Source organism: Triticum urartu, chromosome 6A (assembly GCF_056163025.1).
Source record: "Triticum urartu cultivar PI428250 chromosome 6A, HENAU_Tu73, whole genome shotgun sequence".
NCBI lineage: Eukaryota > Viridiplantae > Streptophyta > Magnoliopsida > Poales > Poaceae > Triticum > Triticum urartu.
Window position 1 is genome coordinate 178,989,840 of NC_141878.1, and position 26,721 is coordinate 179,016,560.

The following is a 26,721-nucleotide window of genomic DNA, read 5'->3' on the forward strand; positions in this document are numbered from 1 at the left end:
GCGTCAACTCCGAGCACTCCAAGAAGATGGATCCGGTTGAGTTTTCGTCCTTAAACGAGCTCCTGGATCACATGCCGCTTTGGGAATCGCCACAGATTATGATCAGATCGGGCCTAAAACCGATCAGGGAGAAACTGAAACTCCTCCGGTCACCGACCAGATCGCGGGAGTCCTGGAGCAGGACGGCGAGTCTTCTTCTATATGGAAGACGGACTACGTTCGGGTCGCCGTTCATAAAGAGCCAGATACTCACCCAAGAAAGGACGCAACCCAGCCCTCCGAACATAGTATCGGACAACGGTTTCAAGCAATTAGAAGATATTTTGGAACCCGGACTGTCTAGTCCGGAAGGTCGTAGGACTCCGGACAACCGGTTAGGTCGGGGTTCGGATTTAATTCCACCCACCCGCCCGGACATAGAGGCTCTCATGAGCATAAAACAACAATCTCAGGAGAAGGTCCATCACTTTTTGGGCCAGATTCCTCCTTGTCAAGGACAAGGTAAAAGATTGCCGTGACGAGGATGCAATATCAGCATTCTGCAAAAACTGTGCGGACGAAGGAATCCTCAATGCCATCAATCGACGTCGCATACTAAAATTTGCTGACTTAGCAACCATCGTACAAAAGTACTACGTGATGGAACCGCCTGGGAAACTCGGGCAGCTCACTAGGAACCACCAGTCCCAAACCCACTCCCCCTACAGGCGAAAAGGGTGTACCCTCGGGGCACGCCCAGTCCAACAGTCAAAAAACACAAAGCCGCTATACGACACGACATCGTTCTAGAAGGGTGGCTCGATGGCCCATGCAAAATACATACAATAACAAATGTTGTGGAAACCCACAGCCTTAGAGCATGTTGGATACTACGACAGGTAGCCAAGAGCGGCGAGGACATCCTTATCAAGGACGCCCCGGAACAACACCCCCAGAAGACGACGACCCAAGAGTACTGACAGTCTTCGAGACATTCGCTTCAAATAACAAGCGCAAAAGGGCACTTCGCGAGCTCAACGAAGTCTGCCAAATTGCTGTAATAAACCCATGGAATGACACAGCTATCACATTCAACGCCGGTGACGAACCAAAGTAAACAACAACACGAGCACTAGCCACGTTAGTCCTTAGCCCCATCGTGGATGGGTTTCGACTCACTAAGGTCCTCATGGACGGCGGCAGCGGACTAAATCTCATTTATGAGGACACACTCCATAAAATGGAAATAGATAGGAGCCGCATCAAACAAAGTAACACAACCTTCTGGGGAATTATTCCTAGTCGGGAGGCGCGGTGCACGGGCAAAATCACACTTGACGTGGTATTCGGATCACCGGAGAACTATCGGTCCGAAGAAATAACCTTCCAAGTGGCCCCTTTCAGCAGCGGATATCACACCCTGTTAGGGCAGGATGCTTTTACACGCTTCCAAGCTATACCTCACTACAGATATATGAAGCTCAAAATGCCCGGACCAAACGGTATAATCACTCTCGTCAGTGATCCAGACACAGCACTCCGTGCTGAAAACAAAACCGCATCCCTGGCCCTGGAGGCGCTATCCGAAGCCCTCGCGGCCGAAGAATTAACCGCACTATGCTCCACAGTGGACAGGGACGATGTGATCCTCGACAAACGCTCCAAATCCACCTTGTTTAAACCGGCAGAAGAAATAATCAAATTCCAGGTCCACCCAACGGACCCCAAGAAGATGGCATCCATCGGAGCTCAACTAAACCCAACAGTTGACGCCGCACTACGAGAATTCCTACGCGAAAACTGGGACATACTTGCCTGGCACCCTTCGGATATGCCAGGGATCCCACACAAGCTGGCCGAACATAGCCTCAATATATTAAAGGGGTTTAAACCGGTTAAGCAAGCACTGCGGTGCTTTTCCGAACCCAAGCGACAAGCCATGGGGGAGGAGCTGGCCAAACTCATCGAGGACAGATTCATTAGAGAAATCAAACATCCGGACTAGCTGGCAAACCTGGTGATGGTACCAAAGAAGGACAAATCCTGGCGCCTGTGCGTCGATTTCAAAGACCTCAACAAAGCCTTCCCTAAGGATCCCTTCCCCCTCCCCCGCATTGATCAAATCATTGATGCCATCGCAGGACATGACTCACTGTGTTTCCTCGATGCATACTCCGGATACCATCAAATCAAAATGAAGGAATCCGATCAAGCTGCAATAGCATTTTATTACCCCATACGGGCCATTCTGCTTCAATACCATGCCCTTTGGGCTCAAGAACGCCGGCGCCACATACCAACGCATGATTAAAACATGCCTTGAGAAGCAGATTGGCAAAACAGTAGAAGCTTATGTTGATGACGTCGTCATCAAAACCAGGCACATGGAAACACTAATAGACGACTTACGTCTTACATTCGACAACCTCAGGGCGTATGACATTAAGCTCAACCCGGAAAAGTGTGTCTTCGGCATCCCTGCTGGGAAACTGCTGGGCTTTATCATTTCCAATGGAGGAATCGAAGCAAACCCAGCCAAAATCTGAGCTTTGTCACAATTGGCCAAGCCAGCAAACCTTAAGCAAGTTCAAAAACATGCAGGTTGCGTGGCAGCTCTAAGCCGCTTTATCTCTAGATTAGGAGAAAAGGCACTGCCCCTCTATCGCCTTCTACGACGAACCGACCACTTCGAGTGGACGGACGCGGCAACAGCCGGACTGGAAGAAATTAAAACCCTTCTGGCGAGGAACCCAATCCTGGCCGCACCAAACTCTGGCGAACCGATGTTATTATACATATCGGCAACACATCAGGTGGTGAGCGCCGTACTCGTTGTTGAACGAGAACAGGACGGACATAAATTCCCGCTTCAGAAGCCAGTATACTACGTATGCACTGTCCTTACACCATGCAAATCTCGGTACCCTCATTATCAAAAAATAGCATACACGGTCTTCATGGCATCCCGAAAGCTCCGTCACTACTTCTAGGAGTGTTCGATCATGGTGGCCTCCGAAGTACCACTCAACGACATTATAAACAACCGCGATGCTACGAGCCGGATTGCCAAATGGGCCATTGAGCTCCTGCCATTCGACATTACATATAAACCACGTCGAGCTATCAAATCCCAAGTACTGCCTGACTTCATTGCCGAATGGACAGAGGCCGAACTCCCTAAAGAGTACGGCGCATACTCCAATTGGGTCATGCACTTCGACGGCTCCAAAATGTTGGCAGGGTTAGGAGCGGGTGTCGTTTTAACGTCCCCTACCAGAGACATCGTCTAGTACGTTCTCCAAATACTATACACAGACTCCAATAATGCAGCCGAATACGAGGCCTTATTGCATGGTCTCCAGATGGCTGTCTCCATGGGCATACAACGCCTAGAAGTGCGCGGGGACTCAAACCTTGCAATATCTCAAATAAATGGAGATTTCGACGCTAAAGATCCGAAGATGGCAGCGTATCGTAACGTAGTCATAAAAATGTCGGCCCGGTTCAAGGGGCTCGAGTTCCATCATGTGGCTCGTGAAAGTAATCAAGCGGCGGATGTTCTTGCTCGTATTGGCGCTAAGCACGACGTCGTCCCACCTAATATCTTCCTGGAAAGACTCTTTAAGCCATCCGTGGTGTGGCAGGGGGAAAACGGCAATACTAGTCCAGACCCAAACATAACCACAGACCCCGAAAACTTCGACATAACACCGTCAGCGCATCTCATCATGGCAGTCATTGCCCCATGGACCGAACCCTTCCTGGCCTACCTTAATAGGAAGGAGCTTCTTGAGGACCAGAATGAGGCCCGCTGCATTGACCGGCGCTCGAAGGCCTACAAGGTTCATGATGGAGAGCTCTACAAGAAAAGCGCCACCAGAGTCCTTCAACGATGTATATCCGAGGAAGAGGGGCGGCAACTCTTGGCTGAAATTCATGCCAGACTCAGCGGTCACCACGCCGCAGCTCGGGCCCTTGTTAGCAAGGCTTTCCGTACAGGGTTTTATTGGACGACGGCCCGAGCGGATGCACATGACCTTGTCCAATGTTGCGTCGGATGCCAACTCTTTGCCAATCAAGCCATATGCCCCCCACTGCCCTACAAACAATCCCCATCACTTGGCCTTTCACGGTCTGGGGACTCGACATGGTTGGACCCCTTAAATGGGGAAGCCATAAGAAAAAATATCTGCTGGTTATGGTGGACAAATTCACTAAGTGGATAGAGGCTGAACCGATCAAAACGGTTGAGTCCGGCCCGGTGATAGACTTCATATCCGATGTTGTGCACTGTTATGGTGTCCCACATAGCATCATCACTGACAACGGCTCCAATTTCACAGCCAACGAGGTAAAAACCTAGTGTACTAATCTGGGTATTAAACTAGATTACGCCTCCGTCTAGCACCCACAAACCAACCGTTAAGTCGAACGCACCAATGGTCTTATTATGAGCGGCATCAAGCCCAGACTAGTGCGGTCTTCAAAAGAATCAGAAAAGCACTGGGTTGAGGAGCTCGATTCCGTACTCTGGGGGCTGCGGACCACGCCCAACCGTACTACCGGGTAGACACCTTTCTTCATGGTGTATGGTGCAGAGGCCGTATTGCCCGGCGATATTATTCACGACTCATCTAGAGTGTGTATGTACGAAGAGAGAGAAGCCGAGCTCGATCGGCAGGACAGCCTAGATGCCCTGGAGGAGGAACGCGATGTCGCAAAAGCCCGTTCAGCAGTTTATCAACATCAGGCTCGAAGATATCAAAGCAGAGAAGTACGGGCCAAGACTTACAACGTCGGCGAACTCGTTCTACGGCTCCCGGAGAAGAAAAAGGACAAACTCAGGCCCAAATGGGAGGGTCCCTTCATAATTGACACAGTTCTCACCGGAGGAGCGTACCGTCTTCACGATGCATCAGACAATCGCCTCGAGCCGAACCCCTGGAACGCGGCCAGACTCCGGAGATTCTACGCCTAGCGCTAAACCCCTTGTTCTTCTCCTCCTCCCCTATAGTTTCCATTGTTTTTTCTCTCTTCTTCGATTACTTTCTTCTTTCTCGCTTTAAAGATTTAGTGCGGCTAGACCGCACACCATTGGCACATACATCTTCAAACATGTACGCCACTTGTACCTGGGGGCTTCTCGGATAGAAGTTCTGGTCATTCCTTGAGCATCAAGCTCCTCACATAGGAGTTTTTCCATATGTACCTTTTCTTTGCCATTATATGCATTGATATGACTTAAGTTTTGGCCAAGCTGGGTTGCCTGGCTCCTGTGCTTATGCCCTAAGTTCCCGTTAGTTCGGCTAGGGCATAAAGGGAGCACCTCTGCAGTTGTTACCACCAGGTCATCCGGATGTGTACCTTAGACTGGGTGAAGCCGAAAGCTAGCGTTCTTAAGGGAATATTCGGTCGGCGAATTAAAGATGTTTTTAAGCTCACTCCATCATGCACCCCCAGAAATTATACAAACCGTGGTGCTCACATCACAAATCGGACATGCGCATTAAATGCATGCACACCCAGGAAAAGGAACCCTTAACGGAACTATTCTCTCTGGAAGATGTTACTTACGATATCAATGTAATATAACATAGCTAGCCAGATACAACTTGTCTGTTCAAGCAATTATGACCCCTATGCCTAGTTTTCTAGGCATACCCCGGCCTATTCGGCCGCGATGGTATTCGGAAACACTCTGCACCTTCGGAATCGGAGGCTGAAGCGAAAAGGTCTACCATGACAAATGATATACAATTCAGCTAGATGAGGAAAGTACACAGTCACTTGGACTCGAAAACCTCCTCCTCTACACCCTCCAACAGGTAGTCTAACTTACAATCCTGTTGGGAATATTTGGTGGCCACCTCTACTTGGTCATATACTAAACTAACGGGAATTTCTTCCCCATTCGACCCTATCGGTCCAACTCGAGCCATGTGATTAGGATCCAGCTTGGTATATCGCATCTTCACCATGGCCCGGGCCTCTCGCACACCCTCTCGGTATGCCGATATCTTCCACAGCCAGATACGCCGCCGCGCTCCCTTGAACAGCTCTACTAGCTGTTCCATGCTTCTTGGAGGGGGGTCGGATGGCCATAACGCCTAGGCTACACTCCGCATCGCCTGCCGAGCTTGCTCATGCAACTGCGACAGCCCTTGCAGAAGATCACTCGATGATCCGGACACCTCCTCTTCGGGGCGGTTTGTCAAAACACCTGCAATCACAGCTATATCAGCTACCGTTACCTCCAAAACTGTTATAAAACAAAAGTCGCTACATACTGAATATGCCGCCTCGCAACTTCTTGTTCTCCTACACAGAGTCAGCTAGCTGAGCTCGCACATCTTTCAATTCTTCGCCCAGTTTGGAGTTCGAGTCCTAGAGTTTCTTTTTTCTCCTGAACGACTTTTGTCAATACACGCTCGCCCACTACTAGTAGCTTTTTGGCTCCGCGTTCTTCACTTCGAGCGGCGTCCAGCTGCTCTTGTACTTGGTCTAACGGCCGAACACAAATATTAGCACACAGATTCGCACTATCGATGTATCATTATGAATTTTCGATAGAAGGAAACATTACCGGGAGACGCCTTATATTTCTCCAGTTCGGCATTGGCAGCAAGCAGCCGGCGCTGACACTTTTCCTACTCCTGAGCTAGCTGGGTGTTCTTCTCCGTAAGCACTTGGTCATACAATAATCCTTAAATCAGTTGTTTCAACTCCTTTAAGTCTCGGGGGCTACTCGCATATGGTTATCATAGTCAGAAAAAATAAATTTACCCGCACATCTTTCAAATGTTGCTTTGTGGCCCTGCTAATCCCATCTCGAGCAGCTTGGATGTACGCATCGACCGAGTTGAAGGCGTTAAAAGACTCTTCTGAAAAGCCAGGGTCTTGTAAAATGGCCCGGCGGCGCCGATGATTCATCGCACTTTCCACTTCCGAGTTGGTGACGAATAAATCATCCGAGTCCTCGGTCGGAGGATAGTCCGGCTTCGCCTCCGTATCGGCCCCCGTCTTCATGGCAGGATTTGAATCTTGGCTGTGGGAAGTACGGCCGCTTGAGCCTCCGAATAAGGTCCGATGCGTTTTTCTCCCGACAAATGAATAACAGGAGGGTCACGGTTGGACATGACTTCTTAGGTGCAGGTTGGCGAATTCATACCTCTTTGATGAGGGCACGGCAGTATCTTCGTTCGCTTTCCTCTTGGAAGGCTCGCCCGGAGTGGGGGACACTCTCTTCAAAGGTACCTCTGGAGTAGTACGGCGCGCCGAACCCTTCCCCTTTTGAGCACAAGACAGTGCGGTGGGTAAGAAGGAAGGAGATATCTCTTTTGAATAAGGTCTGTTGGGATCACTTACGTGTGAAGCCGGGAGAAGACCGGGGTAGTCAGCGATGATGGCCACTTCTGTGCCATCGTAGCTCATCTGGTAAAATGCCCCCTCCGCAAGCACCACAAATATATCCGGATCCTCTTCGAACCTGGGATTGAGCTCCCGGTTGTGGTCCTCTGGCTATGGGGCGGGACTATAAAATCCCTCGGTGACCTTTCGTTAGTGCTGTCATAAGCAAACAAGCTTGAAGTTTATCAAAGGTAATTCGGAGATGGAAGAAGCAAAAACGGAGGGGTCGGACCTTACCCAGCTGGGAGGGTTATACATAGAGTACCCGTCTCTAGATTTGACGCGGAGAATTCCTTTTCCTCCCCTTTGAACAGTTCGGCTAATATCTTAGCCAAAGCGGCAGGGGTATCCGGACCTTTACGGCCGCAGCGAGAGGCGTCGTCCTCCCCATTGTATTGCCACATGGGAAGCCCTCTGTATTGGAGTGGCTGAACCCCTCGCGCTATGGAAATCGACATAACCTCGATTATTGTGAGTCTGGACTGGGTGAGCTCTCTTATCCTGCTCATCAGCTGACGAACCACCGTGCTGCCTTCCTCTTCAAGACTCTAGGGACACCAACTGTGGCATTTCTTAAGCGGGACACATGCAAATTCAGGAAGACCCTTTCGAATCGGGTCAGGAAGCGCAACATCCTCTATATAAAACCATTAGGAGGGCCATTCATCAGGTTCCTTCCTTGGTGTGCCGGATGGATATCCGGTATCGGCGACTCGCCATATTTCGGCTCCGCCCACTTCAAATATTGACCCTTCGTGGTTGCGCGGGACGAGACAGAACAACTTCCTCCACAACTTGAAATGAGCATCGATGCCCAGGAAAAGTTCGCATAAAGCGACGTAACCCGCAATGTGCAGAATAGAGGCCCGAGTGAAGTTGTGCAGCTGGAGGCCGTAGTATTACAGAAGCCCTCGGAGGAACGGGTGGATTGGAAATCCAACACCTCTTAGTAGGTATGGAACAAAACACACTCGCTCCCCCCGGACGGATTGGGGAAGTCCTCTGCCTGAGTCCCCTCATTGAAGGACGCTAGCCCCGTTCGAACAGGGACTATATCTGCATGGGGAAGGAATCCATGCGTTTGCAACTTCGTCAATCGGCTATGAGACACGGACACCTCTCCCACTCGCCTTTCTCTGGGCCGGGACGAGCGGAGGAGCTGGGAGCACTGGCCATGCTGGAATGGTTTCTCCTAAGCAGTCTCTAGGGATTTCTTCTGTGTAGCGCTGCATGGATCTGGGATCCAATCTCTTTAAGTAGGCGCTCTTCCTCGCTTGGATGGGGTGTTATTCGCAAAGATAGCCTGACTTTCCACATTCACTCGACATGTGGAGGACAAAGATTATTCAACGCGTAGAAGCCAAGGAGGTGACATTGGATCAATGGCCGAATACATTACTTGGAGATCCTCGAAGGGAGAACCCGCCTTGCAATGCCGAAGACAATATGTGTGCCGAGAACCTCGCTATTGAAGACTGGTTCGGGGGCTACTGAGGGAGTCCTGGACTAAGGGGTCCTCGGGCGTCTGGCCTGTTATCTATGGGCCGGAATGATGGGCTTTGAAGACATAAAGGCCAAAGAATGCACCGTGTCCGGATTGGACTCTACTTGGCGTGGAAGGCAAGCTTGGCGACCGAATATTCCTTCTTATGTAACCGACTCCATGTAAACCCTAGATCCCCTCGGTGTCTATATAAACCGAAGGGGATAGTCCGGAAAGAACACCACATATACTCATTACCATATGCATAGGCTAGATTTCTAGGGTTTAGTCATTACGATCTCGTGGTAGATCAACTCTTGTAATACTCATATTCATCAAGATCAATCAAGCAAGAAGTAGGGTATTACCTCCATAGAGAGGGCCTGAACCTGGGTAAACATCGTGTCCCCTGTCTCCTGTTACCATCGGTCCTAGACGCACAGTTCGGGACCCCCTACCCGAGATCTGCCGGTTTTGACACTGACAGTGGGACCTCTACCTCAATCTATACAACAAACTAGAGAGGTGGGCCTAGTCAATATACATGCACAAATAACATACTCAACATCCCCCCGCAGTCGAAGCGGCACTGTGGCTGACGCAAAGACTGGACCGGAACTCCTCAAAAGATGTCGTAGGCAAGCCCTTGGTCATGATATCTGCAAATTGTTGGGAAGTAGGGACGTGTAAAACACGAATATGGCCAAGAGCCACCTGTTCCCGAACAAAGTGAATATCCAACTCAATATGCTTGGTCCGGCGATGATGGACCAGGTTAGCGGAGAGGTAGACCGCCAAGACGTTGTCGCAGTAGACCACTGTGGCATGATCAACATGGCATGAAAGCTCCTGAAGCAGCTGGCGAAGCCATGAACACTCGGCGACGGCGTTGGCCACCGCACGATACTCAGCCTCAACACTGGAACGAGAGACCGTAGGCTGCCGCTTGGACGACCATGAGATAAGTGAGGGTCCAAGGTAGACACAATAGCCCAAAGTGGAGTGACGAGTGTCAGGACAAACCACCTAGTCTGCATCAGAGTAGGCGGTGAGGGCGATGTCGGCGGAGGCATGAAGCGTGACGCCAAGATCCATAGTGCCACAGACATAGCGGAGAATCTGCTGATGGCAGCCCAGTGGACGTCTCGAGGAGCATGCATATGAAGACACACCTGCTGCATGGCATACTTGATCTCCGGCCAAGTCAGGGTGAGGTATTGAAGAGCACCAATGATAGACCGATAGAAAGCAGCATCCGAAGCAGGAGAACCATCCGTGGCAGAAAGCTTGGCCTTCGTATCAACATGCGTAGCGGCGGGCTTGTAGTTAAGCATGCCGGTGTGCTCCAGGAGCTCATGAGCGTACTTCCGCTGATGAAGGAAGAAGCCATCCGGACGGCGCACCACCTTGACACCAAGGAAGTAGTGCAAATGAACCAAGTCCTTGATGGCGAACTAAGAGCGAAGACTAGCCATGAGCTGACCGAGGAGACCAGCCGTACATGCCGTCAGGATGTTGTCGTCGACATAGAGCAACAAGTAGGCCATGTCGGAGCCCTGATGATAGACAGATAGGGAGGCGTCCGAGCGGGTAGAGCGAAACCCAACCTGGTGGAGAAACGCCGCGACGCACTGGTACCTGATGACCCACAAGTATAGGGGATCTATCGTAGTCCTTTCAATAAGTAAGAGTGTCGAACCCAATGAGGAGCAGAAGGAAATGATAAGCGGTTTTCAGCAAGGTATTCTCTGCAAGCACTGAAATTATTGGTAACAAATAGTTTTGTGATAAGATAATTTGTAACGAGCAACAAGTAACAAAAGTAAATAAAGTGCAGCAAGGTGGCCCAATCCCTTTTGTAGGAAGGGACAAGCCTGGACAAATTCTTATATAGGAAAGTGCTCCCGAGGACACATGGGAATTATCGTCAAGCTAGGTTTCATCACGATCATATGATTCGCGTTCGGTACTTTGATAATTTGGTATGTGGGTGGACCGGTGCTTGGGTACTTTCCTTACTTGGACAAGCATCCCACTTATGATTAACCTCTATTGCAAGCATCCGCAACTACAACAAAAGTATTAAGGCAAACCTAACCATAGCATGAAACATATGGATCCAAATCAGCCCCTTACGAAGCAATACATAAACTAGGGTTTAAGATTCTGTCACTCTAGCAACCCATCATCTACTTATTACTTCCCAATGCCTTCCTCTAGGACCAAATAATGGTGAAGTGTCATGTAGTCGACGTTCACATAACACCACTAGAGGAGAGAAAACATACATCTCATCAAAATATCGAACAAATACCAAATTCACATGACTACTAATAGCAAGACTTCTCCGATGTCCTCAGGAACAAACGTAACTACTCACAAAGCATATTCATGTTCATAATCAGAGGGGTATTAATATGCATATAGGATCTGAACATATGATCTTCCATCAAATAAACCAACTAGCATCAACTACAAGGAGTAACCAACACTACTAGCAACCCACAGGTACCAATCCCAGACTTGGAGACAAGAATTGGATACAAGAGATGAACTAGGGTTTGAGAGGAGATGGTGCTGGTGAAGATGTTGATGGAGATTGACCCCCTCCCGATGAGAGGATCGTTGGCGATAACGATGGCGATGATTTCCCCCTCCCGGAGAGATGTTTCCCCGACAGAACAGCTCCGCGAGAGCCCTAGATTGGTTCCTTCAAGGTTCCGCCTCGTGGCGGCGGAGTCTCGTCCCGAAGGCTGGCTTATGATTTTTTCCTCATCGAAAGACTCCATATAGCAGAAGATGGGCATCGGAGGGCCACCAGGGGGGCCACGAGGCAGGGGGCGCACCCCCCACCCTCGTGGGCAGGGTGTGGCCCCCCTCCGGAACTCCTTGCTCTTAGTATTTTTTATATATTCTAAAAATGACTTCCGTGAAGTTTCAGGACTTTTAGAGCTGTGCAGAATAGGTCTCTAATATTTGCTCCTTTTCCAGCCCAGAATCCCAGCTGCCGGCATTCTCCCTCTTTATGTAAACCTTGTAAAATAACAGAGAATAGGCATAAGTATTGTGACATAATGTGTAATAATAGCCCATAATGCAATAAATATTGATATAAAAGCATGATGCAAAATGCACGTATCAACTCCCCCAAGCTTAGACCTCGCTTGTCCTCAAGCGAAAGCCGAAATCGAAAAATATGTCCACATGTTTAGAGATAGAGGTGTCGATAAAAATAAAATACGGACATGAGGGCATCAAGATCATTCTTGGAACAACAGCTTATATAATTCTTGTCATATGATCTCTTATGCTAGAGTAACAATTAAATCACAATTTCAAGTATGAATCATTTGAAAACTAACAAACTATAATGTCAGTCATTGGAGCAATTGCAATATATCCTAACATAGGAAAGAGTCAATATAAGAGCTTTTCAGCAAGTCCACATACTCAACTATCATATAGTCTTTCACAATTGCTAACACTCATGCAATAGTTATGGGTATGGAGTTCTAATCGGACACAGAGAAAGATAGGGGCTTATAGTTTTGCCTCCCAACGTTTTACCTCAAGGGTAATGTCAACAATAATAGTTCATGAAAACTCACATCCAATTAGATAGATATACCAGGATCTTTCCAACATGTTGTGCTTGCCAAAAGATAAAATTTAAAGCAGAAGGGTGAAGATCACCATGACTCTTATGCAAGGTAGGAGATAAAAGTAAAAGATAGGCCCTTTGCAGAGGGAAGCAGAGGTTTTCATGCGCTTTTATGGTTGGATGCACAAAATCTTAATGCGAAAGAACGTCACTTTATATTGCCACTTGTGATATGGACCTTTATTATGCAGCCTGTCGCTTTTATTTCTTCCATATCACACGATCGTATAAAGCTTATTTTCTCCCACACTAATAAGTCATACATATTTAGAGGGCAATTTTTATTGCTTGCACCGATGACAACTTACTTGAGGGATCTTACTCAATCCATAGGTTGGTATGGTGGACTCTCATGGCAAAACTGGTTTAAGGGTGTTTGGAAGTACAAGTAGTACCTCTACTTGGTGCAAAGAATTTGGCTAGCATGAGGGGGAAAGGCAAGCTCAATCATGTTGGATGATCCACGACAATATAATTTATCTCAGATGTAAGAAAACATAACCCATTACATTGTCTTCCTTGTCCAATGTCAACCCTTTAGCATGTCATATTTTAATGAGTGCTCACAATCATAAAGGATGTCCAAGATAGTGTATTTATATGTGGAGACCTCTCTTTCTTTATTACTTCCTATTAATTGCAACGATGACCAAAACTATGTTTGTCAACCCTCAACAACTTTTATTCATCATACTTTTTCTATGTGAGCTCATTACTCTCCATAAGATCCATATGATCTCTTTTATTCTTTCTCTTTTATTTTATTCACTCAGGATCATGGCAAAATAATCAAGCCCTTGACTCAACACTAATCTTTATTATATATAGCTCACAGACTCGATTACATAGAAGGTTCATAAAGCAAAACTCACAACTAGATCATACTAAAAACTTTTATTCTACTAGCTCAAAATATTATCAAAAGGGTCGAACTAAGAAAAACGGTAAAGATAAAAGTGATGGTGATACGATACCGGGGCACTCCCCCAAGCTTGGCAGTTGCCAAGGGGAGTGCCCATACCCATGTGATTATATCTCTTTTGCCGGTGAAGGAGTTGATGGTGATGATGGATAGTCGCACATCGAGCGTAGGAGGTCTTCTAACTTGCGGATAATGCCTTTGAGTGCGATTACATGCTCCTTCAACAAAATATTTTCATGTGTGAGATACTTATTTTGTATACGAGCTAATTCAATCATCTTGAAAGCTTCGATCTCAGTTGGGGTAAGAAGATTGTGATCAAGTTGAAGGATGTCTTCTATTGCCGGAACTTGGTCCTCCATGGCCTTCTTGATCCCTTCATCCTTGTTGATCTCCGTGGGTTCTTCTCTCTTCAGCTCTATCTTCATTAGCCAAGCATCGTTGCCCTCATTGTTGGAGGAGGAGGGAGACTACATGATGCTTGGCTTTGACAACCTGTGCAGAAAACAGCTCGAAACAAGAACATGAGACTTTTGCGTGATACGGGAGTCAAAACCTCCTAGAGATTATATAATGAATTTTTACCGACCAAAATACGTATCGTGCAAGAAAATGGAGTCCGGAGAGCACACGAGGTGCCCACGAGGTAGGGGGGCACACCCAGGGGGGTAGGGCGCGCCCTCCACCCTCGTGGAGCCCTCGTGTCCTTCCCGGACTGCTTCTTATTCTTCTATTTTTCTAAATATTGCAGAACGGAGAAAAATTGCCATTAGAACTATATTGGAGTCGGTTTACTTACCGTACCACATACCTATTTGGAGTCTGAAACGTTCCGAAAAGTGTCCCTTATGTATTCCTCCAGTGTTACGGTTTCAATAACATTGCTTTCAACATTTATAGGATTACCCGAGATATAATGTTTAATTCTTTGACCGTTCACCACCTCCGGATTTGTGCCTTCAAAGTTGTTGATTTTTATGGCACCGGAACGATAGACCTCCTCGATAACGAAGGACCTTCCCATTTAGAGGGAAGTTTTCCTGCAAAAAATCTTAAACGAGAGTTGTATAGCAATACATAATCACCTACATTAAACTCACGCTTTTGTATTCTTTTGTCATGCCATCTTTTAACTTTTTCTTTAAACAATTTGGCATTCTCATAGGCTTGGGTTCTCCATTCATCAAGTGAGCTAATGTCAAATAACCTCTTGATATGTCTCCATCGTATCTACTTTTCCAAACACTTTTGCCCTTGTTTTGGACTCTAACTTGCAGGATTTTAATGGAACTAACCCAGACTGACGTTGTTTTCAGCAGAATTACCATGGTGTTATTTATGTGCAGAAACAAACGTTCCCGGAATGACCCGAAACTTCACGGAGCAACTTTTTGGAAAGTATAAAAAATACCTGCAAAAGATGAAGGCCAGGGGCCCACCACCTGTCCATGAGGGTGGGGGACGCGCCTGCCCCCCTAGGGCGCGCCCCCTACCTCGTGGGCCCCCTGGTGCCTCTCCGACTCCAACTCCAACTCTATATATTGTGTTTCAGGGAGAAAAAATCGGAGAGAAGAATTCATTGCGTTTTACGATATGGAGCTGCCGCCAAGCCCTAAAACCTCTCGGGAGGGCTGATCTGGAGTCCGTTCGGGGCTTCAGAGAGGGGAATCCATCGCCATCGTCATCATCAACCATCGTCCATCACCAATTTCATGATGCTCACCGCCATGCGTGAGTAATTCCATCATAGGCTTGCTGGACGGTGATGGGTTGGATGGGATCTATCATGTAATCGAGTTAGTTTTGTTAGGGTTTCATCCCTAGTATCCACTATGTTCTGAGATTGATGTTGCTATTGTTGGGGGACGTAGTAATTTCAAAATTTTCCTACGCACACGCAAGATCATGGTGATGCATAGCAACGAGAGAGGAGAGTGTTGTCTACATACCCTCGTAGACCGAAAGCGGAAGCGTTAGCACAACGCGGTTGATGTAGTCGTACGTCTTCACGACCTGACTGATCAAGCACCGAAACTACGGCTCCTCCGAGTTCTAGCACACGTTCAGCTCGATGATGATCCCCGGACTCCGATCCAGCAGAATGTCGGGGAAGAGTTCCGTCAGCACGACGGTGTGGTGACGATCTTGATGTTCTACTGTCGCAGGGCTTCGCCTAAGCACCGCTACAATATTACCGAGGATTATGGTGGAAGGGGCACCGCACACGGCTAAGAGATCAATGATCAATTGTTGTGTCTATGGGGTGCCCCCTGCCCCCGTATATAAAGGAGTGGAGGAGGGGGCCGGCCAAGGAGGGTGGCGCGCCCAAGGGGGGGAGTCCAACTCCCACCGGGAGTAGGACTCCCCTTTTCCTATTAGGAGTAGGAGAGGGAAGGAAGAGGAAGGAGGGAGGAAGGAAAGGGGGGCCGGCCCCCCTCCCAATTCGGATTGGGCTTGGGGGGGGGGCGCCCCCTCCCTTGCTCCTTTCCCCTCCTTTCCACTAAGGCCCAATAAGGCCCATATACCTCCCGGGGGGTTCCGATAACCTCCCGGTGATCCGGTATTGTCCCAATCTCATCTGGAACCTTTCCGGTGTCCAAATATAGTCGTCCAACATATCGATCTTTATGTCTCGACCATTTCGAGACTCCTCGTCAAGTCCGTGATCACATCCGGGACTCCGAACAACCTTCGGTACATCAAAATATATAAACTCATAATGAAACTGTCATTGTAACGTTAAGCGTGTGGACCCTACGGGTTCGAGAACAATGTAGACATGACCGAGACACGTCTCCGGTCAATAACCAATAGCGTAACCTGGATGATCATATTGTCTCCCACATATTCTACGAAGATCTTTATCGGTCAGACCGCATAACAACATACGTTGTTCCCTTTGTCATCGGTATGTTACTTGCCCGAGATTTGATCGTCGGTATCTCAATACCTAGTTCAATCTCGTTACCGGAAAGTCTCTTTACTCGTTCCGTATTACATCATCCTGCAACTAACTCATTAGTTGCAATGCTTGCAAGGCTTAAGTGATGTGCATTACCGAGAGGGCCCAGAGATACCTCTCCGACAATCGGAGTGACAAATCCTAATCTCGAAATACGCCAACCCAACAAGTACCTTCGGAGACACCTGTAGAGCACCTTTATAATCACCCAGTTACGTTATGACGTTTGGTGGCACACAAAGTGTTCCTCCGGTAAACGGGAGTTGCATAATCTCATAGTCATAGGAACATGTATAAGTCATGAAGAAAGCAATAGCAACAAACTAAACGATCAAGTGCTATGCTAACGGAATGGGTCAAGTCAATCACATCATTCTCCTAATGATGTGATCCCGTTAATCAAATGACAACTCATGTCTATGGTTAGGAAACATAACCATCTTTGATCAACGAGCTAGTCAAGTAGAGGCATACTAGTGACACTCTGTTTGTCTATGTATTCACACATGTATTATGTTTCCGGATATTACAATTCTAGAATGAATAATAAACATTTATCATGATATAAGGAAATAAATAATAGCTTTATTATTGCCTCTAGGGCATATTTCCTTCAGTCTCCCACTTGCACTAGAGTCAATAATCTAGTTCACATCGCCATGTGATTTAACATCAATAGTTCACATCACCATGTGATTAACACCCATAGTTCACATCGAGATGTGACCAACACCCAAAGGGTTTACTAGAGTCAATAATCTAGTTCACGTTGCTATGTGATTAACACCCAAAGAGTACTGAGGTGTGATCATGTTTTGCTTGTGAGAGAAGTTTAGTCAACGGGTCTGCCACATTCAGATCCATAAGTATTTTGCAAATTTCTATGTCAACAATGCTCTGCATGGAGCTATTCTAGCTAATTGCTCCCACTTTCAATATGTATCCAGATTGAGACTTAGAGTCATCTGGATCAGTGACAAAACTTGCATCGACGTAACCCTTTACGATGAACCTTTTGTCACCTCCATAATCGAGAAACATATCCTTATTCCACTAAGGATAATTTTGACCAATGTCCAGTGATCTACTCCTAGATCACTATTGTACTCCCTTGCCAAACTCAGGGCAGGGTATACAATAGGTTTGGTACACAGCATGGCATACTTTATAGAACCTATGGCTAAGGCATAGGGAATGACTTTCATTCTCTATCTATCTTCTGTCGTGGTCGGGTTTTGAGTCTTACTCAACTTCACACCTTGTAACACAGGCAAGAACTTCTTATTTGACTGTTCCATTTTGAACTACTTCAAAATCTTGTCAAGGTATGTACTCATTGAAAAACTTATCAAGCATCTTGATCTATCTCTATAGATCTTGATGCTCAATATGTAAGCAGCTTCACCGAGGTCTTTCCTTGAAAAACTCCTTTCAAATATTCCTTTATGCTTTGCAGAATAATTCTACATTATCTCCGATCAACAATATGTCTTTCACATATACTTATCAGAAATGCTGTAGTGCTCCCACTCACTTTCTTGTAAATACAGGCTTCACCGCAAGTCTGTATAAAACTATATGCTTTGATCAACTTATCAAAGCATATATTCCAACTCCGAGATGCTTGCACCAGTCCATAGATGGATCGCTGGAGCTTGCATATTTTGTTAGTACCTTTAGGATTGACAAAACCTTCCGGTTGCATCATATACAACTCTTCTTTAATAAATCCATTAAGGAATGCAGTTTTGTTTATCCATTTGCCAGATTTCATAAAATGCGGCAATTGCTAACATGATTCGGACAGACTTAAGCATAAATACGAGTGAGAAACTCTCATCATAGTCAACACCTTGAACTTGTCGAAAAACTTTTTGCGACAATTCTAGCTTTGTAGATAGTCACACTACTATCAGCATCCGTCTTCCTCTTGAAGATCCATTTAATCTCAATGGCTCACCGATCATTGGGCAAGTCAATCAAAGTCCATAATTTGTTCTCATACATGGATCTCATCTCAAATTTCATGGCCTCAAGCCATTTCGCGGAATCTGGGATCGTCATCGCTTCCTCATAGTTCGTAGGCTCGTCATGGTCAAGTAACATGACCTCCAGAACAGGATTACCGTACCACTCTGGTGCGGATCTCACTCTGGTTTACCTACGAGGTTCGGTAGTAACTTTATCTGAAGTTACATGATCATCATCAATAGCTTCCTCACTAATTGGTGTAGTAGTCACAGGAACAGATTTCTGTGATGAACTACTTTCCAATAAGGGAGCAGGTACAGTTACCTCATCAAGTTCTACTTTCCTCCCACTCACTTCTTTCGAGAGAAACTCCTTCTCTAGAAACGATCCATTCTCAGCAATGAATAACTTGCCTTCGGATCTGTGATAGAAGGTGTACCAAACATTTTCTTTTGGGTATCCTATGAAGATTTACTTCTCCGATTTGGGTTCGAGCTTATCATGTTGAAACTTTTTCACATAAGCATTGCAGTCCCAAACTTTAAGAAATGACAGCTTAGGTTTCTCGCCAAACCACAGTTCATACGGTGTCGTCTCAACGGATTTAGATGGTGCCCTTTTTAACGTGAATGTAGCTGTCTCTAATGCATAACCCCAAAACGATAGTGGTAGATCGGTAAGAGACATCATAGATCACACTATATCTAATAAAGTATGGTTATGACGTTCGGACACACCATTACACTGTGGTCTTTCAGGTGGCGTGAGTAGTGAAACTATTTCACATTGTTTTAACTGAAGGCCAAACTCGTCACTCAAATATTTTACTTCTGCGATCATATCGTAGAAACTTTTATTTTTGTGACGATGATTCTCCACATCACTCTGATATTCTTTGAACTTTTCAAATATTTCAGACTTGTGTTTCATCAAGTAGATATACTCATATCTGCTCAAATCATCCGTGAAGATCAGAAAATAATGATACCTGCCACGAGCCTCAATATTCATCGGACCACATACATCAGTATGTATGATTTCCAACAAATCTGTTGCTCGCTCCATTGTTCCAGAGAACGGAGTCTTAGTCATCTTGCCCATGAGGCATGGTTCGCAAGCATCAACTGATTCATAATCAAGTGATTCCAAAAACCCATCAGCATGGATTTTCTTCATGCGCTTTACACCAATATGACCTAAACGGCAGTGCCACAAATAAGTTGCACTATCATTATTAACTTTGCATGTTTTGGCTTCAATATTATGAATATGTGTATCACCACGATCGAGATCCAACAAACCATTTTCATTGGGTGTATGACCATAGAAGGTTTTATTCATGTAAACAGAACAACAATTATTCTCTAACTTACATGAATAACCGTATTGCAATAAACATGATCCAATCATATTTATGCTCAACACAAACACCAAATAACACTTATTTAGGTTCAACACTAATCCCGAAAGTATAGGGAGTGTGCGATGATGATCATATCAATCTTGGAACCACTTCCAACACACATCATCACTTCACCCTTAACTAGTCTCTGTTCATTCTGCAAATCCCGTTTCGAGTTACTACTCTTAGCAACTGAACTAGTATCAAATACTAAGGGGTTGCTACAAACACTAGTAAAGTACACATCAATAACATGTATATCAAATATACCTATGTTCACTTTGCCATCCTTCTTATCCGCCAATTACTTGGGGTAGTTCCGCTTCCAGTGACCAGTCCCTTTGTAGTAGAAGCACTCAGTTTCAGGCTTAGGTCTAGACTTGGGTTTTTCACTTGAGCAACAACTTACTTGCCGTTCTTCTTGAAGTTCCCCTTTCTTCCCTTTGTCCCTTTACTTGAAACTAGTGGTTTTGTTTACCATCAACACTTGATGCTTTTCTTGATTTCTACCTTCGTTGATTTCAGCATCACGAAGAGCTTGGAATCGTTTTCGTTATCCCTTGCATATTATAGTTCATCACGAAGTTCTACTAACTTGGTGATGGTGACTAGAGAATTCTGTCAATCACTATTTTATCTGGAAGATTAACTCCCACTTGATTCAAGCGATTGTAGTACCCAGACAATCTAAGCACATGCTCACTGCTTGAGCTATTCTCCTCCATCTTTTAGCTATAGAACTTGTTGGAGACTTCATATCTCTCAACTCGGGTATTTGCTTGAAATATTAACTTCAACTCCTGGAACATCTCATATGGTCCATGACGTTCAAAATGTCTTTGAAGTCCCGATTCTAAGCCGTTTAAGCATGGTGCACTAAACTATCAAGTAGTCATCATATTGAGCTAGCCAAATGTTCATAACATTTGCATCTGCTCCTGCAATAGGTTTGTCACCTAGCGGTGCATCAAAGACATAATTCTTCTATGCAGCAATGAGGATAAACCTCAGATCACGGATCCAATCCGCATCATTGCTACTAACATCTTTCAACTTAGTTTTCTCTAGGAACATATCAAAAATAAAACAGGGGAGCTAAACGCGAGCTATTGATCTACAACATAGATATGCTAATACTACCAGGACTAAGTTCATGATAAATTAAAGTTCAATTAATCATATTACTTAAGAACTCCCACTTAGATAGACATCCCTCTAATCCTCTAAGTGATCACGTGATCCAAATCAACTAAACCATGTCCGATCATCACGTGAGATGGAGTAGTTTCAATGGTGAACATCACTATGTTGATCATATCTACTATATGATTCACGCTCGACCTTTCGGTCTCTGTGTTCCGAGGCCATATCTGTTATATGCTAGGCTCGTCAAGTTTAACCTGAGTATTCCACGTGTGCAACTGTTTTGCACCCATTGTATTTGAACATAGAGCCTATCACACCCGATCATCACGTGGTGTCTCAGCACGAAGAACTTTCGCAACGGTGCATACTCAGGGAGAACACTTATACTTTGATAATTTTAGTGAGGGATCATCTTATAATGCTACCCTCGAACTAAGAAAAATAAGATGCATAAAAGATAAACATCATATGCAATCATAATATGTGACATGATATGGCCATGATCATCTTGCGCCTTTGATCTCCATCTCCAAAGCACTGTCATGATCTCCATCGTCACCGGAATGACACCATGATCTCCATCATCTTGATCTATATCAATGCGTCATCACATCGTCGTCTCGCCAACTATTGCTCTTGCAACTATTACTATCGCATAGCGATAAAGTAAAGCAGTTATTTGGCGCTTGCATCTTATGCAATAAAGAGACAACAATAAGGCTTCTGCCAGTTGTCGCTAACTTCAACAAAACATGATCATCTTATACAACAACTTATATCTCATCACGTCTTGACCATATCACATCACAACATGCCTTGCAAAAACAAGTTAGACGTCCTCTACTTTGTTGTTGCAAGTTTTACGTGGCTGCTACGGGCTTAGCAAGAACCGTTCTTACCTACGCATCAAAACCACAACGATAGTTTGTCAAGTTGGTGTTGTTTTAACCTTCGCAAGGACCGGGCGTAGCCACACTAGGTTCAACTAAAGTTGGAGAAACTGACACCCGCCAGCCACCTGTGTGCAAAGCACGTTGGTAGAACCAGTCTCGCGTAAGCGTACGCGTAATGTCGGTCTGGGCCGCTTCATCCAACAATACCGCCGAACCAAAGTATGACATGCTGGTAAGCAGTATGACTTATATCGCCCACAACTCACTTGTGTTCTACTCGTGCATAACATCAACGCATAAAACCTGGCTCGGATGCCACTGTTGGGGAACGTAGTAATTTCAAAATTTTCCTACGCACACGCAATATCATGGTGATGCATAGCAACAAGAGAGGAGAGTGTTGTCTACGTACCCTCGTAGACCGAAAGCGGAAGCGTTAGCACAACGCGGTTGATGTAGTCGTACGTCTTCACGGCCCGACCGATCAAACACCGAAACTATGACACCTTCGAGTTCTAGCACACGTTCAGCTCAATGACGATCCCCGGACTCCGATCCAGCAGAATGTCGGGGAAGAGTTCCGTCAGCACAACGGCGTGGTGACGATCTTGATGTTCTACTGTCTCAGGGCTTCGCCTAAGCACCGCTACAATATTATCGAGGATTATGGTGGAAGGGGGCACCGCACATGGCTAAGAGATCAATGATCAATTGTTGTGTCTATGGGGTGCCCCCCTGCCCCCATATATAAAGGAGTGGAGGAGGGGGCCGGCCAAGGAGGGTGGCGCGCCCAAGGGGGGGAGTCCAACTCCCACCAGGAGTAGGACTCCCCTTTTTCCTATTAGGAGTAGGAGAGGGAAGGAAGAGGAAGAAGGGAGGAAGGAAAGGGGGGCCGGCCCCCCTCCCAATTCGGATTGGGCTTGGGGGGGGAGGCGCCCCCTCCCTTGCTCCTTTCCCCTCCTTTCCACTAAGGCCCAATAAGGCTCATATACCTCCCGAGGGTTTCCGATAACCTCCCGGTGATCCGGTATTGTCCCAATCTCACCCGGAACATTCCGGTGTCCAAATATAGTCGTCCAATATATCGATCTTTATGTCTCGACCATTTCGAGACTCCTCGTCAAGTCCGTGATCACATCCAGGACTCTGAACAACCTTCGGTACATCAAAATATATAAACTCATAATGAAGCTGTCATCGTAACGTTAAGCGTGCGGACCCTGTGGGTTCGAGAACAATGTAGACATGACCGAGACACGTCTCCGGTCAATAACCAATAGCGGAACCTGGATGCTCATATTGGCTCCCACATATTCTACGAAGATCTTTATCGGTCAGACCGCGTAACAACATACGTTGTTCCCTTTGTCATCGGTATGTTACTTGCCCGAGATTCGATCGTCGGTATCTCAATACCTAATTCAATCTCGTTACCGGCAAGTCTCTTTACTCGTTCCGTAATACATCATCCTGCAACTAACTCATTAGTTGCAATGCTTGCATGGCTTAAGTGATGTGCATTACCGAGAGGGCCCAGAGATACCTCTCCGACAATCGGAGTGACAAATCCTAATCTCGAAATACGCCAACCCAACAAGTACCTTCGGAGACACCTGTAAAGCACCTTTATAATCACCCAGTTATGTTGTGACATTTGGTGGCACACAAAGTGTTCCTCCAGTAAACGGGAGTTGCATGATCTCATAGTCATAGGAACATGTATAAGTCATGAAGAAAGCAATAGCAACAAACTAAATGATCAAGTGCTATGCTAACGAAATGGGTCAAGTCAATCACATCATTCTCCTAATGATGTGATCCCGTTAATCAAATGACAACACATGTCTATGGTTAGGAAACATAACCATCTTTGATCAACGAGCTAGTCAAGTAGAGGCATACTAGTGACACTCTGTTTGTCTATGTATTCACACATGTATTTTGTTTCTGGTTAATACAATTCTAGTATGAATAATAAACATTTATAATGATATAAGGAAATAAATAATAGCTTTATTATTGCCTCTAGGGCATATTTCCTTCAGCTATGACTTTGCTATGCTTAATGCTTGTCACTAGGGCCCGAGTGCCATGATTTCAGATCTGAACCTATTATGTTTTAATCAATATATGAGTGTTTTTGATCCTATTTTGCAAGTCTATAGTCACCTATTATGTGTTATGATCCGTTAACCCCGAAGTGACAATAATCGGGATACTTACCGGTGATGACCGTAGTTTGAGGAGTTCATGTATTCACTATGTGTCAATGCTTTGTTATGGTACTCTATTAAAAGGAGGCCTTAATATCCCTTAGTTTCTGTAAGGACCCCGCTTCCACGGGAGGGTAGGACAAAAGATGTCATGCAAGTTCTTTTCCATAAGCACGTATGACTATGTTCGGAATACATGCCTACATTATATCAATGAACTGGAGCTAGTTCTGTGTCACCCTAGGTTATGACTGTTACATGATGAACCGCATCCAGCATAATTCTCCATCACCGATCCATTGCCTACAAGCTTTCCATACATTGTTCTTTGCTTATTTACTTTCCCGTTGCTATTGCTATCATCACTTCAAAATACCAAAAACATCACTTTTACTACTGTTACCTTTTGTTACCGTTACCACTACTATCATATTACTTTGCTACTAAATACTTTGCAGCAGATACTAAGTTTCCAGGTGTGGTTGAATTGACAACTCAGCTTCTAATACTTGAGAGTATTCTTTGGCTCCCCTTGTGTCGAATCAATAAATTTGGGTTGAATACTTTACCCTGGAAAACTGTTGCGATCCCCTATACTTGTGGGTTATCAAGACTATTGTCTGGCGCCATTGCCGGGGAGCATAGCTCTATTCTTTGAGTCATTTGAGATTTATATCTGCTTATCATTATGAAGAACTTGAAAGATCCAAGAACCAAGATTTATCCCTCAACTACGAGGGAAGGTAAGGAACTGCCATCTAGCTCTGCACTTGATTCAGCTTCTGTTTTAAGTAAGCTTGCGACACCTAAGACTGCTTCTGCTATTCGTTCTGATATGTCGCATGTTATTGATGATGCTACTTCTTCTATACATGATTCTTATGATGAAACTACTTCTATGCTTGATACTACCGTGCCACTTGGTGAATTTCTTGATGAACAACTTGCTAGGGCTAGAGAGATAGAAAATATTGAATCTGATAATACTCATGAAAGTGATGATGAAGAATCACTTATTATTCCCGAGGGTTATGTTTTTATCAAGAAGCCTCTAGCTATTTTAGCTTGCAAAGATAGATACAAACTTAAGAGGTTATTAGCTAAATGGAACAAGCAATCTCTAAATGCTAGAATGAAACCTGACCCTACTTTTGCTACTTCACCTATCTGTGTTACCGATAAGGATTATGAATTCTCTGTTGATCCTGATATAATTACTTTGGTTGAATCTGATCCTTTTCATGGTTATGAATCTGAAACTGTTGTGGCACATCTTACTAAATTAAATGATATAGCCACCCTGTTCACGACTGATGAGAGAACTCGTTACTTTTATATCCTTAAAATATTTCCGTTCTCATTAAAGGGTGATGCTAAGATATGGTTTAATTCTCTTGATCCTGGTTGTGTGCGTAGTCCCCAGGATATGATTTATTACTTCCCTGCTAAATATTTCCCTACTCATAAGAAACAAGCTGCTTTAAGGGATATATATAATTTTGTGCAAATTAAAGAAGAGAGTCTCCCACAAGCTTGGGGGAGGCTTCTCCAATTAGTTAATGCATTGCCTGATCATCCTATTAAGAAAAATGAAATACTTGATATATTTTATAATAGACTAACCGATGCTTCCAGAGATTACCTGGATAGTTGTGCTGGTTCTGTTTTCAGGGAAACAACACTGGATGAAGCTGAAATTCTATTGAATAATATGTTGACAAATGAAAATAATTGGACACCTCCGGAGCCAATTCCTGAGCCTATTCCTAAACCAACTCCGAAGAAGAGGGTATTCTATTTCTCAGTCCTGAAGATATGCAAGAGGCAAAGAAATCTATGAAAGAAAAAGGTATTAAAGCTGAAGATGTTAAGAATTTACCTCCTATTGAAGAAATACATGGTCTTAATTTACCGCCTGTTGAAGAAACATATGATCTTAATCCTTTACCTATTGAAGAAACTCATGGTCTTGATAACCCGGCACATGTAGTAAAGGTAAATTCTCTCTATAGATATGGTAAAGCTGAAATCCCATTTACTAAGTTTGCTAGCCCATGCTTAGATGAGTTCGATAAGTTTATGGCTAAGCAAGAAGACTTTAATGCTTATTTTGGTAGACAATTGAAATACAATTCAAATATGCTTGAACACTTGGGTGATTATATGGCTAATGTCAAAGGTGAACTTAAACTTATTAGTAAACATGCTTCTATGGTTACCACTCAAGTAGAACAAGTACTTAAAGCTCAAAATGATTTGCTCAATGAATTGAATAGTAAGGATAATGATAATGCTGTTAGAGTTATGACTAGAGGTGGTAAAATGACTCAGGAACCTTTGTATCCTGAAGGCCACCCTAAGAGAATTGAGCAAGATTCTCAGAGAAATAATGTAGATGCACCTAGTCCTTCTAAAAGGAAGAAAAAGAAAAATGATAGGACTTGGCATGATTCTAGTGAACCTATTACTGAAACACCTGAGAATCCAAATGATATTTCTATTTCTGATGCTGAAACACAATCTGGTAATGAACCTGAAACTAGTGATAATGTTAATGATAATGTTCATGATGATACTCAACTAGAAATGATAATGATATAGAAATTGAACCTGCTGTTGATCTCGATAACCCACAATCAAAGAATCAAAGTTATGATAAGAAAGATTTTGTTGCTAGGAAAC